The 12392-nt window shown below is 41.5% G+C and overlaps 1 protein-coding gene and 36 pseudogenes across 4 annotated transcripts in view; all 37 read right to left on the reverse strand.

The window, feature by feature from the left end:
- Window positions 1–12392, reverse strand: part of NFIC (nuclear factor I C) — an 863572-nt gene that overhangs the window by 282968 nt on the left and 568212 nt on the right. The window lies entirely within an intron of this gene.
- LOC142686210 (5S ribosomal RNA) lies at window positions 36–154 on the reverse strand (annotated as a pseudogene).
- Window positions 222–340, reverse strand: LOC142705523 (5S ribosomal RNA; annotated as a pseudogene).
- On the reverse strand, window positions 408–526 carry LOC142695357 (5S ribosomal RNA; annotated as a pseudogene).
- Window positions 594–712, reverse strand: LOC142704577 (5S ribosomal RNA; annotated as a pseudogene).
- On the reverse strand, window positions 780–898 carry LOC142670655 (5S ribosomal RNA; annotated as a pseudogene).
- Window positions 966–1084, reverse strand: LOC142704244 (5S ribosomal RNA; annotated as a pseudogene).
- Window positions 1152–1270, reverse strand: LOC142732079 (5S ribosomal RNA; annotated as a pseudogene).
- On the reverse strand, window positions 2041–2159 carry LOC142733645 (5S ribosomal RNA; annotated as a pseudogene).
- LOC142676630 (5S ribosomal RNA) lies at window positions 2227–2345 on the reverse strand (annotated as a pseudogene).
- LOC142692345 (5S ribosomal RNA) lies at window positions 2413–2531 on the reverse strand (annotated as a pseudogene).
- LOC142736719 (5S ribosomal RNA) lies at window positions 2971–3089 on the reverse strand (annotated as a pseudogene).
- On the reverse strand, window positions 3157–3275 carry LOC142730496 (5S ribosomal RNA; annotated as a pseudogene).
- LOC142713239 (5S ribosomal RNA) lies at window positions 3343–3461 on the reverse strand (annotated as a pseudogene).
- Window positions 3529–3647, reverse strand: LOC142713250 (5S ribosomal RNA; annotated as a pseudogene).
- Window positions 3715–3833, reverse strand: LOC142738093 (5S ribosomal RNA; annotated as a pseudogene).
- On the reverse strand, window positions 3901–4019 carry LOC142735816 (5S ribosomal RNA; annotated as a pseudogene).
- LOC142736487 (5S ribosomal RNA) lies at window positions 4087–4205 on the reverse strand (annotated as a pseudogene).
- Window positions 4273–4391, reverse strand: LOC142668888 (5S ribosomal RNA; annotated as a pseudogene).
- LOC142686919 (5S ribosomal RNA) lies at window positions 4459–4577 on the reverse strand (annotated as a pseudogene).
- On the reverse strand, window positions 4645–4763 carry LOC142666149 (5S ribosomal RNA; annotated as a pseudogene).
- Window positions 4832–4950, reverse strand: LOC142713261 (5S ribosomal RNA; annotated as a pseudogene).
- Window positions 5018–5136, reverse strand: LOC142736007 (5S ribosomal RNA; annotated as a pseudogene).
- LOC142713284 (5S ribosomal RNA) lies at window positions 5204–5322 on the reverse strand (annotated as a pseudogene).
- LOC142685838 (5S ribosomal RNA) lies at window positions 5762–5880 on the reverse strand (annotated as a pseudogene).
- Window positions 5948–6066, reverse strand: LOC142705742 (5S ribosomal RNA; annotated as a pseudogene).
- Window positions 6320–6438, reverse strand: LOC142734959 (5S ribosomal RNA; annotated as a pseudogene).
- LOC142674222 (5S ribosomal RNA) lies at window positions 6506–6624 on the reverse strand (annotated as a pseudogene).
- Window positions 6692–6810, reverse strand: LOC142694274 (5S ribosomal RNA; annotated as a pseudogene).
- Window positions 7064–7182, reverse strand: LOC142713295 (5S ribosomal RNA; annotated as a pseudogene).
- Window positions 7250–7368, reverse strand: LOC142735727 (5S ribosomal RNA; annotated as a pseudogene).
- Window positions 7436–7554, reverse strand: LOC142736220 (5S ribosomal RNA; annotated as a pseudogene).
- LOC142735572 (5S ribosomal RNA) lies at window positions 7622–7740 on the reverse strand (annotated as a pseudogene).
- Window positions 7808–7926, reverse strand: LOC142694673 (5S ribosomal RNA; annotated as a pseudogene).
- LOC142733800 (5S ribosomal RNA) lies at window positions 7994–8112 on the reverse strand (annotated as a pseudogene).
- On the reverse strand, window positions 8180–8298 carry LOC142713306 (5S ribosomal RNA; annotated as a pseudogene).
- On the reverse strand, window positions 8365–8483 carry LOC142713317 (5S ribosomal RNA; annotated as a pseudogene).

Raw genomic sequence — 12392 nt, forward strand, 5'->3', positions numbered from 1 at the left:
CTATTGTGAAACAAAATCTAAACGACATAATAAAAAGTCAACCGCACCACGGATTCCCAGACAGTCTCCCACACTTGTACTAGCGAGGCCCTAAGCTGTGTAACTTCTACGATCTGACGAGAGCAGGCACATTCAGCTTAGAATGGCCATTGACATTAAATGCTTTAATCCATAGTCCTTTTTAATCGATTGTGAAACAAAATCTAAACGACATAATAAAAAGTCAACCGCACCACGGATTCCCAGACAGTCTCCCACACTGGTACTAGCGAGGCCTTAAGCTGTGTAACTTCTGCGATCTGACGAGAGGAGGCACATTCAGCATAGAATGGCCATTGACATTAAATGCTTTAATCCATAGTCCTTTTTAATCGATTGTGAAACAAAATCTAAACGACATAATAAAAAGTCAACCGCACCACAGATTCCCAGACAGTCTCCCACACTGGTACTAGCGAGGCGTTAAGCTGTGTAACTTCTGCGATCTAACGAGAGCAGGCACATTCAGCTTAGAATGGCCATTGACATTAAATGTTATAATCCATAGTCCTTTTTAATCGATTGTGAAACAAAATCTAAACGACATAATAAAAAGTCAACCGCACCACGGATTCCCAGACAGTCTCCCACACTGGTACTAGCGAGGCGTTAAGCTGTGTAACTTCTGCGATCTAACGAGAGCAGGCACATTCAGCTTGGAATGGCCATTGACATTAAATGCTTTAATCCATAGTCCTTTTTAATCGATTGTGAAACAAAATCTAAACGACATAATAAAAAGTCAACCGCACCACGGACTCCCAGCCAGTCTCCCACACTGGTACGAGCGAGGCCTTAAGCTGTGTAACTTCTGCGATCTGACGAGAGCAGGCACATTCAGCTTAGAATGGCCATTGACGTTAAATGCTTTAATCCATAGTCCTATTTAATCTATTGTGAAACAAAATCTAAACGACATAATAAAAAGTCAACCGCACCATGGATTCCCAGACAGTCTCCCACACTGGTACTAGAGAGGCCTTAAGCTGTGTAACTTCTGCGATCTGACGAGAGCAGGAACATTCAGCTTAGAAGGGCCATTGACATTAAAAGGCTTAATCCATAGTCCTATTTAATCTATTGTGAAACAAAATCTAAACAACATAATAAAAAGTCAACCGCACCACGGATTCCCAGACAGTCTCCCACAATGGTACTAGCGAGGCCTTAAGCTGTGTAACTTCTGCGATCTGACGAGAGCAGGGACATTCAGCTTAGAATGGCCATTGACATTAAATGCTTTAATCCATAGTCCTTTTTAATCTATTGTGAAACAAAATCTAAACGACATAATAAAAATGCAACCCCACCACGGATTCCCAGACAGTCTCCCACACTGGTACTAGCGAGGACTTAAGCTGTGTAACTTCTGCGTTCTGACGAGAGCAGGCACATTCACCTTAGAATGGCCATTGACGTTAAATGCTTTAATCCATAGTCCTATTTAATCTATTGTGAAACAAAATCTAAACGACATAATAAAAAGTCAACCGCACCACGGATTCCCAGACAGTCTCCCACACTGGTACTAGTGAGGCCTTAGGGTATGTGCACACACACTAATTACGTCCGTAAATGACGGACGTATTTCGGCCGCAAGTAGTGGACCGAACACAGTGCAGGGAGCCGGGCTCCTAGCATCATACTTATGTACGACGCTAGGAGTCCCTGCCTCTCTGTGGAACTACTGTCCCGTACTGAAAACATGATTACAGTACGGGACAGTTGTCCTGCAGAGAGGCAGGGACTCCTAGCATCGTATATAACTATGATGCTAGGAGCCCGGCTCCCTGCAGTGTGTTCGGTCCGGTACTTGCGGCCGAAATACGTCCATCAATTACGGACGTAATTAGTGTGTGTGCACATACCCTTAAGCTGTGTAACTTCTGCGATCTGACGAGAGCAGGCACATTCAGCTTAGAATGGCCATTGACATTAAATGATTTAATCCATAGTCCTTTTTAATCGATTGTGAAACAAAATCTAAACGACATAATAAAAAGTCAACCGCACCACGGATTCCCAGACAGTCTCCCACACTGGTACTTGTGAGGCCTTAAGCTGTGTAACTTCTGCGATCTGACGAGAGCAGGCACATTCAGCTTAGAATGGCCATTGACATTAAATGCTTTAATCCATAGTCCTTTTTAATCGATTGTGAAACAAAATATAAAGGACATAATAAAAACTCAACCGCACCACGGATTCCAAGACAGTCTCCCACACTGGTACTAGCGAGGCCTTAAGCTGTGTAACTTCTGCGATCTGACGAGAGCAGGCACATTCAGCTTAGAATGGCCATTGACGTTAAATGCTTTAATCCATAGTCCTATTTGATCTATTGTGAAACAAAATCTAAACGACATAATAAAAAGTCAACCGTACTACGGATTCCCAGACAGCCTCCCACACTGGTACTAGCGAGGCCTTAAGCTGTGTAACTTCTGCGTTCTGACGAGAGCAGGCACATTCAGCTTAGAATGGCCATTGACATTAAATGCTTTAATCCATAGTCCTTTTTAATCGATTGTGAAACAAAATCTAAACTACATAATAAAAAGTCAACCGCACCACGGATTCCCAGACAGTCTCCCACACTGGTCCTAGCGAGGCCTTAAGCTGTGTAACTTCTGTGATCTGACGAGAGCAGGGACATTCAGCTTAGAAGGGCCATTGACATTAAAAGCCTTAATCCATAGTCCTATTTAATCTATTGTGAAACAAAATCTAAACAACATAATAAAAAGTCAACCGCACCACGGATTCCCAGACAGTCTCCCACACTGGTCCTAGCGAGGCCTTAAGCTGTGTAACTTCTGTGATCTGACGAGAGCAGGGACATTCAGCTTAGAATGGCCATTGACATTAAATGCTTTAATCCATAGTCCTTTTTAATCGATTGTGAAACAAAATCTAAACGACATAATAAAAATGCAACCGCACCACGGATTCCCAGACAGTCTCCCACACTGGTACTAGCGAGGCCTTAAGCTGTGTAACTTCTGCGTTCTGATGAGAGCAGGCACATTCAGCTTAGAATGGCCATTGACTTTAAAAGCCTTAATCCATAGTCCTATTTAATCTATTGTGAAACAAAATCTAAACAACATAATAAAAAGTCAACCGCACCACAGATTCCCAGAGAGTCTCCCACACTGGTACTAGCGAGGCCTTAAGCTGTGTAACTTCTGCGATCTGACGAGAGCAGGCACATTCAGCTTAGAATGGCCATTGACATTAAATGCTTTAATCCATAGTCCTTTTTAATCGATTGTGAAACAAAATCTAAACGACATAATAAAAAGTCAACCGCACCACGGATTCCCAGACAGTCTCCCACACTGGTACTAGCGAGGCCTTAAGCTGTGTAACTTCTGCGATCTGACGAGAGCAGGCACATTCAGCTTAGAATGGCCATTGACGTTAAATGCTTTAATCCATAGTCCTATTTAATCTATTGTGAAACAAAATCTAAACGACATAATAAAAAGTCAACCGCACCACGGATTCCCAGACAGTCTCCCACACTGGTACTAGCGAGGCCTTAAGCTGTGTAACTTCTGCGATCTGACGAGAGCAGGCACATTCAGCTTAGAATGGCCATTGACTTTAAATGCTTTAATCCATAGTCCTTTTTAATCGATTGTGAAACAAAATCTAAACGACATAATAAAAAGTCAACCGCACCACGGATTCCCAGACAGTCTCCCACACTGGTACTAGCGAGGCCTTAAGCTGAGTAACTTCTGCGATCTGACGAGAGCAGGGACACTCAGCTTAGAATGGCCATTGACATTAAATGCTTTAATCCATAGTCCTTTTTAATCGATTGTGAAACAAAATCTAAACGACATAATAGAAAGTCAACCGCACCACTGATTCCCAGACAGTCTCCCACACTGGTACTAGCGAGGCCTTAAGCTGTGTAACTTCTGCGATCTGACGAGAGCAGGCACATTCAGCTTAGAATGGCCATTGACATTAAATGCTTTAATCCATAGTCCTTTTTAATCGATTGTGAAACAAAATCTAAACGACATAATAAAAAGTCAACCGCACCACGGATTCCCAGACAGTCTCCCACACTGGTACTAGCGAGGCCTTAGGCTGTGTAACTTCTGCGATCTGACGAGAGCAGGCACATTCAGCTTAGAATGGCCATTGACATTAAATGCTTTAATCCATAGTCCTTTTTAATCGATTGTGAAACAAAATCTAAACGACATAATAAAAAGTCAACCGCACCACGGATTCCCAGACAGTCTCCCACACTGGTACTAGCGAGGCCTTAAGCTGTGTAACTTCTGCGATCTGACGAGAGCAGGCACATTCAGCTTAAAATGGCCATTGCCATTAAAAGCTTTAATCCATAGTCCTTTTTAATCGATTGTGAAACAAAATCTAAACGACATAATAAAAAGTCAACCGCACCACGGATTCCCAGACAGTCTCCCACACTGGTTCTAGCGAGGCCTTAAGCTGTGTAGCTTCTGCGATCTGACGAGAGCAGGCACATTCAGCTTAGAATGGCCATTGACTTTAAAAGCCTTAATCCATAGTCCTATTTAATCTATTGTGAAACAAAATCTAAACAACATAATACAAAGTCAACCGCACCACAGATTCCCAGAGAGTCTCCCACACTGGTACTAGCGAGGCCTTAAGCTGTGTAACTTCTGCGATCTGACGAGAGCAGGCACATTCAGCTTAGAATGGCCTTTGACATTAAATGCTTTAATCCATAGTCCTTTTTAAATCGATTGTGAAACAAAATCTAAACGACATAATAAAAAGTCAACCGCACCACGGATTCCCAGACAGTCTCCCACACTGGTACTAGCGAGGCCTTAAGCTGTGTAACTTCTGCGATCTGACGAGAGCAGGCACATTCAGCTTAGAATGGCCATTGACATTAAATGCTTTAATCCATAGTCCTTTTTAATCGATTGTGAAACAAAATCTAAACAACATAATAAAAAGTCAACCGCACCACGGATTCCCAGACAGTCTCCCACACTGGTACTAGCGAGGCCTTAAGCTGTGTAACTTCTGCGATCTGACGAGAGCAGGCACATTCAGCTTAGAAAGGCCATTGACATTAAATGCTTTAATCCATAGTCCTTTTTAATCGATTGTGAAACAAAATCTAAACGACATAATAAAAAGTCAACCGCACCACGGATTCCCAGACAGTCTCCCACACTGGTACTAGCGAGGCCTTAAGCTGTGTAACTTCTGCGATCTGACGAGAGCAGGCACATTCAGCTTAGAATGGCCATTGACATTAAATGCTTTAATCCATAGTCCTTTTTAATCGATTGTGAAACAAAATCTAAACTACATAATAAAAAGTCAACCGCAACACGGATTCCCAGACAGTCTCCCACACTGGTACTAGCGAGGCCTTAAGCTGTGTAACTTCTGCGATCTGACCAGAGCAGGGACATTCAGCTTAGAATAGTCATTGACATTAAATGCTTTAATCCATAGTCCTTTTTAATCGATTGTGAAACAAAATCTAAACGACATAATAAAAATTCAACCGCACCACGGATTCCCAGACAGTCTCCCACACTGGTACTAGCGAGGCCTTAAGCTGTGTAACTTATGCGATCTGACGAGAGCTGGCACATTCAGCTTAGAATGGCCATTGACATTAAATGCTTTAATCCATAGTCCTTTTTAATCGATTGTGAAACAAAATCTAAACGACATAATAAAAAGTCAACCGCACCACGGATTCCCAGACAGTCTCCCACACTGGTTCTAGCGAGGCCTTAAGCTGTGTAACTTCTGCGATCAGATGAGAACAGGCACATTCAGCTTAGAATGGCCATTGACTTTAAAAGTCTTAATCCATAGTCCTATTTAATCTATTGTGAAACAAAATCTAAACAACATAATAAAAAGTCAACCGCACCACAGATTCTCAGAGAGTCTCCCACACCGGTACTAGCGAGGCCTTAAGCTGTGTAACTTCTGCGATCTGACGAGAGTAGGCACATTCAGCTTAGAATGGCCATTGACATTAAATGCTTTAATCCATAGTCCTTTTTAATCGAATGTGAAACAAAATCTAAACGACATAATAAAAAGTCAACCGCACCACGGATTCCCAGACAGTCTCTCACACTGGTACTAGCGAGGCCTTAAGCTGCGTAACTTCTGCAAACTGACGAGAGCAGGCACATTCAGCTTAAAATGGCCATTGACGTTAAATGCTTTAATCCATAGTCCTATTTAATCTATTGTGAAACAAAATCTAAACGACATAATAAAAAGTCAACCGCACCACGGATTCCCAGACAGTCTCCCACACTGGTACTAGCGAGGCCTTAAACTGTGTAACTTCTGCGATCTGATGAGAGCAGGCACATTCAGTTTAGAATGGCCATTGACATTAAATGCTTTAATCCATAGTCCTTTTTAATCGATTGTGAAACAAAATCTAAACGACATAATAAAAAGTCAACCGCAACACGGATTCCCAGACAGTCTCCCACAATGGTACTAGCGAGGCCTTAAGCTGTGTAACTTCTGCGATCTGACGAGAGCAGGCACATTCAGCTTAGAATGGCCATTGACTTTAAAAGCCTTAATCCATAGTCCTATTTAATCTATTGTGAAACAAAATCTAAACAACATAATAAAAAGTCAACCCCACCACAGATTCCCAGAGAGTCTCCCACACTGGTACTAGCGAGGCCTTAAGCTGTGTAACTTCTGCGATCTGACGAGAGCAAGCACATTCAGCTTAGAATGGCCATTGACATTAAATGCTTTAATCCATAGTCCTTTTTAATCGAATGTGAAACAAAATCTAAACGACATAATAAAAAGTCAACCGCACCACGGATTCCCAGACAGTCTCCCACACTGGTACTGGTGAGGCGTTAAGCTGTGTAACTCCTGCGTTCTAACGAGAGAAGGCAAATTCAGCTTAGAATGGCCATTGACATTAAAAGCCTTAATCCAAAGTCCTATTTAATCTATTGTGAAACAAAATCTAAACAACATAATAAAAAGTCAACCGCACCACGGATTCCCAGACAGTCTCCCACACTGGTACTAGCGAGGCCTTAAGCTGTGTAACTTCTGCGATCTGACGAGAGCAGGCACATTCAGCTTAGAATGGCCATTGACATTAAATGCTTTAATCCATAGTCCTTTTTAATCGATTGTGAAACAAAATCTAAACGACATAATAAAAAGTCAACCGCACCACGTATTCCCAGACAGTCTCCCACACTGGTACTAGCGAGGCCTTAAGCTGTGTAACTTCTGCGATCTGACGAGAGCAGGCACATTCAGCTTAGAATGGCCATTGACGTTAAATGCTTTAATCCATAGTCCTATTTAATCTATTGTGAAACAGAATCTAAACGACATAATAAAAAGTCAACCGCACCACGGATTCCCAGACAGTCTCCCACACTGGTACTAGCGAGGCCTTAAGCTGTGTAATTTCTGCAATCTGACGAGAGCAGGCACATTCAGCTTAGAATGGCCATTGACATTGAATGCTTTAATCCATAGTCCTTTTTAATCGATTGTGAAACAAAATCTAAACGACATAAAAAAAAGTCAACCGCACCACGGATTCCCAGACAGTCTCCCACACTGGTACTAACGAGGCCTTAAGCTGTGTAACTTCTGCGATCTGACGAGAGCAGGCACATTCAGCTTAGAATGGCCATTGACATTAAATGCTTTAATCCATAGTCCTTTTTAATCGATTGTGAAACAAAATCTAAACGACATAATAAAAAGTCAACCGCACCACGGATTCCCAGACAGTCTCCCACACTGGTACTAGCGAGGCCTTAAGCTGTGTAACTTCTGCTATCTGACGAGAGCAGGGACATTCAGATTAGAATGGCCATTGACATTAAATGCTTTAATCCATAGTCCTTTTTAATCTATTGTGAAACAAAATCTAAACGACATAATAAAAAGTCAACCGCACCACGGATTCCCAGACAGTCTCCCACACTGGTACTAGCGAGGCCTTAAGCTGTGTAACTTCTGCGATCTGACGAGAGCAGGCACATTCAGCTTAGAATGGCCATAGACATTAAAAGCCTTAATCCATAGTCCTATTTAATCTATTGTGAAACAAAATCTAAACGACTTAATAAAAAGTCAACCGCACCACGGATTCCCAGACAGTCTCCCACACTGGTACTAGCGAGGCCTTAAGCTGTGTAACTTCTGCGATCTGACGAGAGCAGGCACATTCAGCTTAGAATGGCCATTGACATTATATGCTTTAATCCATAGTCCTTTTAATCGATTGTGAAACAAAATCTAAACGACATAATAAAAAGTCAACCGCACCACGGATTCCCAGACAGTCTCCCACACTGGTACTAGCGAGGCCTTAAGCTGTGTAACTTCTGCGATCTGACGAGAGCAGGCACATTCAGCTTAGAATGGCCATTGACGTTAAATGCTTTAATCCAGAGTCCTATTTAATCTATTGTGAAACAAAATCTAAACGACATAATAAAAAGTCAACCGCACCACGGATTCCCAGACAGTCTCCCACACTGGTACTAGCGAGGCCTTAACCCCTTAAGGACGCAGCCTAGTTTTGGCCTTAAGGCTCAGAGCCCATTTTTCAAATCTGACATATTTCACTTTATGTGGTAATAACGTGGGAATGCTTAAACCTACCCAAGCGATTCTGAGATTGTTTTCTCGTGACACATTGGGCTTCATGTTCGTGGTAAAATTTGGTCGATATATTCAGTGTTTATTGGTGAAAAATTGCAAAATTTTGAGAAAATTTTGAAAAAATTGCATTTTTCAGAATTTAAATGCATCTGCTTGTAAAACAGACGGATATACCACCCACAATAGTCACTAGTTCACATTTCCCATATGTCTACTTTAGATTGGCATCGTTTTTTGAACATTCTTTTATTTTTCTTGGACGTTACAAGGCTTAGAACATAAACTGCAATTTCTCATATTTTTAAGAAAATGTCAAAAGCCTTTTTTTTAAGGTACCTGTTCAGTTCTGAAGTGGCTTTGAGGGGCCTATGTATTAGAAACCCTGATAAAACACCCCATTTTAAAAACTAGACCCCTCAAAGTATTCAAAACAGCATTTAGAAAGTTTTTTAACCCTTCAGGCATTTCACAGGAATTAAAGCAAAGTGGAGGTGAACTTTGCAAATTTCATTTTTCTTGCGGAATTTCAATTTTATTCATTTTTTTTTCTGTAACAAAGAAGGTTTTACCAGAGAAACACTACTAAATATGTATTGTCCAGATTATGCAGTTTTTAGAAATGTCCCACATGTGGCCCTACTGCGCTCGTGGACTAAAACACAAGGCCTAGAAGCAAAGAAGCACCTAGTGTATTTTGAGTCCTCTTTTTTATTAGAATATATTTTAGGCAGCATGCCGGGTTTGAAGAGGTGTTGAGGTGCCAAAACAGTAGGAATCCCCCAATAGTGACCCCATTTTGGAAACTACACCCCTCAAGGAATTCATTTATGGTTGTTGTTACCATTTTGACCGCACAGTTTTTTCACAGCACGTATTTGAATTGGGCTGTGAAATGAAAAAAATGTCATTTTTTCCAATAAAATGTCATTTGTGATCAAAATTTCTTATTTTCACAGGGAACAAAATGCTCAATTTTGTTGCCCAATTTCTCCTGAGTGCATCAATACCCCATTTGTGGCAATAAACTGCCGTTTGGGCCCATGGGAGGCCTCAGAAGGGAAGGAGCGCTGTGTGTTCTTTGGAGTCCAGATTTTGCTGCATTGGTTTTCGGCTGCCATGTCGCATTTGCAGAGCCCCAGAGGTATCAAAGCAATGGAAACCCACCAGAAGTGACCCCATTTTGGAAACTACACCCCTCAAGGAATTCATTTATGGGTAATGTGACCATTTAGACACCATAGTTTCTTCACAGAACTTATTTGAATTGGGCTGGGAATTAAATAAATATATATTTTTTCCAATAATATGTCATTTTAGCTCAAAAATTCTTATTTTCACAAGAAACAAAATACCCCATTCTGTTGCGCAATTTGTTCTGAGTGCCGCAATACCCCATTTGTTGTGATAAACTGCCGTTTGGGCCAATGGGAGGGCTCAGAAGGAAAGGACCACCATTTGGCCTACTGGGGATTTTCTAGTGTGAAGTCATGTATGCAGAAGCCCCTGAGGTACCAGTACAGTTGAAACCCGCAAGAAGTGACCCTGTTTTAAAAACTACACCCTTAAGGCATTCATCTAGAGGTGTAGTGAGCATTTTGACCGGAGACCTACACCCCATAAACTGTAATGTGGGTTCTCCCGGGTATGGCAATACCCTACATGTGGCTGTTATCAGCTGCCTGGGCACACAGCAGGGCTCAGAGGGGAAAGACGAGGGGGGATAAGCTGTGCGGAGTGCATCAGGGTAAGTAAAATTGGGGTAAATTATAAACCAAGGGATGTATGATAAATTTTAAAACACTCTTTCATACAGAGCTCTGGTTATTCGGGACACGTGTCACATTGATATATTGTGTCATCCCTTATCGCCGTCTTATAGCAGACTTTGCACCTCTTTTGACTTTTTCCCTTCTTGCCAGTTTGGGGAACTTCCCCTGGAAAGTGTTGCCGCCCTGGTACGATGCGTGTGGCCCCGCTTCCAGAAGTACTGGGTGCCCCCCCTTCTTGGTCCCTAAAGATTAGGTTCTTGATAATCACCTCTTGAAATTCCAGGAAAGTTCCCGTCTGGCCTGCACATCGACGTAGCACGTACACATTGTACAAAGCCATCTGTATGATGTGCCCGGCCAGCTTCTTATACCACACTGCATGGCGCTGTAGGGCTTCAGGATTTGATCTTACAAGTCCATCCCTCCCATGTACCTATTGTAGTCCAGGATGCAGTCTGGTTTGGGGGTGGCCTTTCCTTCATATATCCTAAACCTGTAGGTATACCCGGATGCACTCTCGCAGCTTATACATCTTCACGCCATACCTTGCCCTCTTACCCGGCAGGTACTCGCGGAATTGAACCCTCCCTTTAAAATGTACCAGGGACTCATCAATAGAAATACACTTCTCGGGGTGTATGCTGGGGAAAACAGGGCACTGGAACGGTCTAATAGGGGTCTCCGTTTATACAAACGGTCAAAACTGGGGTCATCTCAGGGTGGGCACGGCTCATTATCAGTATAATGTAAGAAGCGAAGTATTGCCTCATTTATTTATTTATTTTGGTTCCAGTTCAGTTCTGAAGTTGCTTTGAGTGGGCCTATATATTAGAAACCCCTATGAAATACCCCATTTTAGAAACTAGACCCCTCAAAGTATTCACAACAGCATTTAGAAAGTTTATGAACCCTTTAGGTGTTTCACAAAAATTTAGAGCAAAGTAGAGGTGAAATTTACATTTTTTTTTTTGACAGAAAATCCTCTTTATACCATTTTTTTTATAACACAAAAGGATTTATCAGAGAAACGCAAATTAATACGTATTGCCCAGATTCTGCAGTTTTTAGAAATATCCCACATGTGGCCCTAGTGTGGTAATGGACTGAAGCAGCGGCCACAGAAGCAAAGGAGCACCTAGTGGATTTTGAGGCCTCTTTTTTATTAGGCACCATGTCCGGTTTGAAGAGGTCTTGTGGTGCCAAAACATTGGAAACCCCCCAAAACTGACCCCAATTTGGAAACTAGACCCCTTGAGGAATGCATTGTAGTTTTCTTGGGGTGCATGCGGCTTTTTGATCAGTTTTTATTCTATTTTTAGGTGGCGTGGTGACTAAAAAACAGCAATTCTACTATTGTTTTTTTATTCTTTTTTTTACAGCATTCACCGTGCGCTATAAATAAAATATTCACTTTATTCTGCGGGGCGATACGATTATGGCGATACCAGATGTTTATAGTTTTTTTTATGTCTTATGGCGTTTGCACAATAAAATACTTTTTGTAAACAATCATTCACTTTTTGTGTTCGCTTATTCTAAGAGCCAGAACTTTTTTATTTTTCAATCAATAAAGCCGTGTGAGGACTTATTTTTTGCGTAACGAACTGTAGTTTCGATCAGTACCATTTTTAGGTACATGCGACTTTTTGATCTCTTTTTATTCCATTTTTTGGGAGGTGAAGTGACCAAACAATTGTGATTGTGGTACGGTTTATTATTATTTTATTTTACGGCGTTCATCGTGCGGGATAAATAATGAAATAATTTTGTAGTTCAGGCTGTTACGGATGCGGCGATACCAATTATGTATAGTTTATTTGTTTTTTATATATTTTTATTAATAATAAAGGACTGATAAGGGAAAAAGGGTGATTTTTACTTTTATTACTTTTAAATCTTTTATTTTCT

Source organism: Rhinoderma darwinii, chromosome 1 (assembly GCF_050947455.1).
Source record: "Rhinoderma darwinii isolate aRhiDar2 chromosome 1, aRhiDar2.hap1, whole genome shotgun sequence".
NCBI classification, from domain to species: domain Eukaryota; kingdom Metazoa; phylum Chordata; class Amphibia; order Anura; family Rhinodermatidae; genus Rhinoderma; species Rhinoderma darwinii.